The following is a 5,708-nucleotide window of genomic DNA, read 5'->3' as shown; positions in this document are numbered from 1 at the left end:
CTATGGTGCATTCAGATCGCATGAAAATGTAAATCTTGTTTCCTGAAAGCAAATGCAGCTGAAAAGATAATTAATTTTCCCCAGGACTTTTTCAGGCTGATTTTCAAGAAGCACCAGGAACTATAGCCTCAGTCAAGGTGTGATTTTATTAACAAAAAAAATACTTATGCTAAAAATGCCTAGCATGGCAATGTTACCATTCCAGATGAAGGAGCATGCTCTAACATGAAGTCAAACAGTGTTTTTTTCAGTTGATTTTGTTTAAGTTCTTTAAAATCTGCTAAATTAAGAATTGTGATTAATAGGACAGACTCTGGAGACAAGCAAATCTCTAGTAGCAGTTTTGTCAGTTTCTAGATCTGTGACCTTGACCCTCAGTTATTTTATCTGTAAAATGAGATAATGACACCTACTTGTGAAGATTGAATATGGTATAGCAAATGAAACATTAAGCTTAATATTGATCATACCATAGTGTGCCATGAGGGATGTGTCAAATGTATGGATATGGGGCACTTAGTGTCAGGAGACGATAATCCATATGTCATTTGATTGACCACAAAGCATCCTTTTTGTGTGTGTGGCTTCATTTCAAACAAAAGTTAAAAATTAAAAAATTGAGAGCTATTTCTCTGGGTATGGGGAAGGGATTGGGGCAAGGAATTCCTTGTGGTTAGGCTAATACCCTCACACACTGGAGGGGTTGTGATAACGTCCTTCTCAGGCCCTGTGATGGGAATCTCAACAAGTGCAGGACCCTACGCCAGAAGACGACTGAGTATTCTTAATCAACCTTTCTACTATCCTATGGTGGGACACTCTCTACTTTCAAAACAAAAATAAAAAAGCTTTGAAATTTGTAAAGTGTCCAGCAATATTTTCTTCACCCTGTCCACAGTTGAGAAGAGACGTGTGCTGACAGGCAGAGCAGCCATAACCTGTTTAACTCTTACGTCCAACAAGAATGTCACAGATGTTCTCCATGGGACTTCTGGTCACCTTGCTACACCTGTCCCAGAGGTGAGCTGGGTACAGGGTAGAATGGAAAATAGTTTCTATTTCAGGGTAGAAGCAAGAATGGGTCACAGTCATGGAAATTTCAAGTTATTGTGAGAATGATTTACCTTATTAGATTAGTCACACATACTTCAGGATATGGCAATAAAGTGTATATTTGTCATACATTATATTTGTTGAGCAGACTAAGAGCCATTATCTTCAGTTTATCCTTACAGTAACTCTTTGAGGTAGGTACCATTATTATCCTTCAAATCCTCTCTACTTAATGACATCTATATGTTCAAACTTCTAATGAGGGACACAAAAATAGTCACATGGAAAGACATATCATATTCTTAAATAAAAAGATTCAACATTATAAATGTATAGTCTTCCTAAGAAATATTATAAATTTAATGCACTCCTCTCTCCCCCCGCCAAAAAAAACTAATGAAATTTTTTGGAGGGGGAGGGACTAGATATGTGGATTCATTGTATGAAAAAGTAAGGAAGCAAAATTAGCCAGAAAAGTCTTGAAAAATTAGAAGATAGATACCCTATTAGATATTAAAGTATTTTATAATATTCTAATTATTAAAACTATTTTTTGCATAAGAACAGACCAAAAGTCAATAGAGTAGTGTGTAAAGTCCAATAATGTGTTAAAATATGCACAGAAATTTAGGATAAATTTAGTTGGAGACTGATGTATATTATTCAATAAAAGACACTGGAACAAGATGGTCATCTGGAAAAATCAGTAAAATAAAATAAAATGATAAGGTAATAAAATACAAAATAAAATAAAATAAGATCCTTACTTCACAGCTTTAAATAAATAAAATAAATTTCAGATGGATCAAACATGTAAATGTGAAAAATGAAGTCACAAAATATTCAGAAGTAAATTGGAAGATTTTAACTTTTTTAACTGCAGAGTAAGGAAGACATTTCTAAATATTATAAAACCCCAAAAGCCATTAAAAAATTCTTTTTTAATTCTTTTTTTTAATGCTTGAAAAACTAAACAAAGTTGAAAGAGAAAAGTGTGTGTGTGTGTATATGTGTGTGTGAGTGATTTTCAATTGGTACAGCAGATAAGGACTAATCTCCAGGTACATAAACCGTTCTTATACTTTGATAAAGAAGGCCAACACCCAAGAGAAAATGGACAACAGATTTGAGCAGTTATAGAAAAGGAAATAAAAATGGATCTTTAAACTGTGAAAGGACGCTCGCCCTTCGTGGCAATAAGAGCAATGTACATTAAACTTCAATGAGATGCTTTTTTCAGCAAAGATATCCATAGGGAAACAGCAGTCCAGGGTGTGAGCACAGAGGGTCAACCACATGGAGAATAATTTGGCACAATCAGTCCAACTTTCAGATACAAAGAGCCTTTTACTCAGCCCTTCCACTTATAATCTCACAGACTTATTCCTATGTGTGCAATGACTCACCCGCACTGCAGCATTGCTTCTCAGAGCAAGAAACTGGAAGCAGCCTAAATGATTGTCAATAGCTGAATAAGGGTACAGCTAATATAATGAAATGCTGTGTAGCCATTAAAAATAATAAAAATAAAAAATAATAAAGAAGTTGCTGATATGGGACAGCTCTAAGATATTTTAAGTGTAAAACTATCTAAACCTGAGGAAAGAGGTTTCAAGAAGTTGCTTAAAATAACGTCACTGTTAAGTAGAATAGTTAGTACTAGAACTCAGCTCTTTCTGAGTACAAAGCCTTGCTCCAGTGGACACTGGGCACTGCTATTCTGCTGCTGTGGAAAAGTCATGCTGTTGATGAGATGGAGAAAGTCAGTAGACTGCCTGTCTTCTGTGACTTTATGGATCCATTGTTTCTTTGGGCAGTTTTTCAAGGAGTTAAGGGACAGGGTGCAGGGTGGAGGATTGACTGCAAGACTTTGATCTACTTAATTCTTTCTTGAGCATTTTATTAAAGCTTTCCCCTTAACATCTACCAAATATCTCTGGGGCAGGCAGGGACTGTGTGGCTTATTGATTCTTCTTTGGTGCAGACTTGAAGCTGAGAGATCTAGCATTGGGAAACATGAAAAGTTTTCCCCCTAGCCCCTCTGCTCCTTGGAAAGCATTTTATACCCTGAAGAAAGCCAGGAACTTAGGGCAAAACCTTTTCCCTTCCGAAGGGAAAGGCATTCAGCAAACTAGGGCATTAACAGTTGTTGAAAGGCATGTGGCAACACTTCAGTTCACAAAAGGAAATGAAGGCAGAGTTCTTATCTAATTAAAACAGCTTGAGGAAAGAAAGTGGGCAAAGGGTAATTGCCTAACTTGGCATTTGGCCTGGAAAAGATAGGTTAGTATTTCTTTCCTAGCAATAAATAAATAAATAAATAAATAAATAAATAAATAAATAAAATAAAGCTGTCAGGAAACCTCAAATTATAATGCTTGCTTTAGAGCCATAGGAAATGTTTTCGCCCCTGAATCTCATACTTGACACATATGAATTATTTGGCCCTTGAGATTCTTCCTTTAAAAGAACAATTATTCATTTTTCTATAGATAGGCAAGTTAAATCTGATTAAGGCTCTGAAGATTTTACAAAACAATCTAAAGGCCCAGTCTCTGGTATCTTATTTAACTTCTAAATTGTAATTCCCTTAGCTTAATTTTATTACTTGTATCAAGTGGAAGAAATCTGGCTTGACAAAAAGGAGGTGTTATTTCCTAGAGATACTGTGGGGGGTTTTGGCTATTGCTGTTTATGAGTTTGTTTATTTTTTATTTTCATCTGTTTGGAAATGTCCATGGTAGCATGGTGTAGAATGTGGTCTACTGTGCAGTCAGGAAACTTGGTTTTTATGTCTGGTCTGCTATTCATCTGCTGTGTGTCCCTGAGTATATCAATTCACCTTGCTAAGGCTCAGTTTCTTCATCTGCCAAATGAGGAAATTTGAGTTAAATTCTTATCAAGAAATGCAATATATAAAGTAGAGGAAAGCAAAGCCGTACTGGTGAAATTAGATAAGAGACCATAAAGGCTCATCTTTTCTCAGCCATCCTGCATAGTCTTGAGGATGACCTTCGAATCATGTTCAAGGGACTCTAGAATTTCTGTTAGGGGGAAGTATTGGCCAAAGGAAACAAACTTTCAGTTATAAGATAAATAAGTTTGGGGATCTACTGTACAGCATGGTGACTGTACTGGGATGGGGAGGTGGGAAAAATAAGATGTAGGTCAAGGGTACAAAGTTGCAGTTACGTAGGACAGATAAGAGAGCCAGTGTACAGCATGACTGTAGTTAATAATACTTTTTTTGTATGCTGGAAATTTGTTAAGAGAGTAGATTTCAGGAGCTCTCACCACATAAATACACACAAAATGTAACTATGGATAGGTATGTTAATTAGCTTGACGGTAGTAATTATTTTACTATGTATATGTATAAACATTACATTATGCACCTTAAATATATGTAATTTTTATTTTTTAAAAAAGTAAATTATGATGTATACAAGAAATCAAGCCATGTATATAAAGATAGTTGATCCCAATAAAAATACATTTAGTGAATTAAAAATAAGAGTGTCTTTACTCTTGGCTTAATGTGTTATATTTTCAAATGGATTGAAATTAAAATGTCTTATTGAAAAACAATGGTACTGTATTGGATACTTAAGGAGTAGATCTTAAGTGTTCTCATCACACAAACAAAATAGTAACTATGTGAGATACTGTATGTGTTAATTAGCTTAGTGTGGTAATCATTTCAGAATGTATATATATATCAAATAACCATGTATACCTTAAGTATATACAATTGTCAATTATACCTCAATAGAATTGAAGGAAATTGTTTACTAAACATTGTCAAAATGAAGGAAAAGAAAAAAAAATCATCAGCATTGGATGGTTTCTAAGGTCCTATCACATGCTGACATTTAATAGTTCTATAATTCCATATTTATTAAAAAATAAGTAAATGCATAAAGAAATTCTTGAATTCCCTTGAAAAAATTAAAAGAAATGCTCTTTGCTAGTGATGTGTAAAACAACCAGAAAAAGCCTTGTTATAACTTTTAATATAATTAATTCCAAGCAAACCTTAGAATAAAAAGATTTGTCCTGTCACTAAAATGAACAAATGAGAGCTAACATTACTATGTGTCAGTCACTGCTCTAAACATATCACATGTATTAGTTTACTTAATCTTCCTAATAACCCTAAGTCTTATTATTAGCTCCATTTTTCAAATGCAGAACTATTCAGAGAAGTGAAGTAACTTGCCCAAGATCTAGTAAGTGGCAGAGCTGAGCTTTGAACTCAGCAGTGCGGTTCAGACCCTTTATTCAGATTTCTATATTAAATATAACCCACTAGAATATTAATTCATGGATACGTTTCTCTATGGAGCAATAGAAGAGTAACATGTTGGAGTTGTAATGATTCTTAAGGACTAGTGCATCCAAATGTTTCAATTTGCAAGTGAAACCAATTTAACAAGGGAAAAAAATAATCATCTGACTCATGTGAAAATTCTACCATTTTTCCTAAAGTTTCTCAATATAATTCCTATCAGAATTTGCAACTTAAAGACTTACATAGTCTACGGCCATGCCACCCTGAACAAACCCTATCCCGTCTGATCTTGGAAGCTAAGCAGGGTCGGACCTGGTTAGTACTCGGATGGGAGACCACCTAGGAAGACCAGATGCTGTAGGCG

General features: G+C 34.8%; 1 pseudogene; it reads left to right on the top strand.

The window, feature by feature from the left end:
* The first annotated feature begins 5,589 nt into the window (after nucleotides 1-5,589).
* On the top strand, nucleotides 5,590-5,708 carry LOC112482619 (annotated as a pseudogene).

Source organism: Pteropus alecto, unplaced genomic scaffold (assembly GCF_000325575.1).
Source record: "Pteropus alecto unplaced genomic scaffold, ASM32557v1 scaffold185, whole genome shotgun sequence".
Taxonomy (NCBI): domain Eukaryota; kingdom Metazoa; phylum Chordata; class Mammalia; order Chiroptera; family Pteropodidae; genus Pteropus; species Pteropus alecto.
Note: the sequence above shows the minus strand (reverse complement) of the source record. Positions and strands in the feature narration are given on the sequence as shown.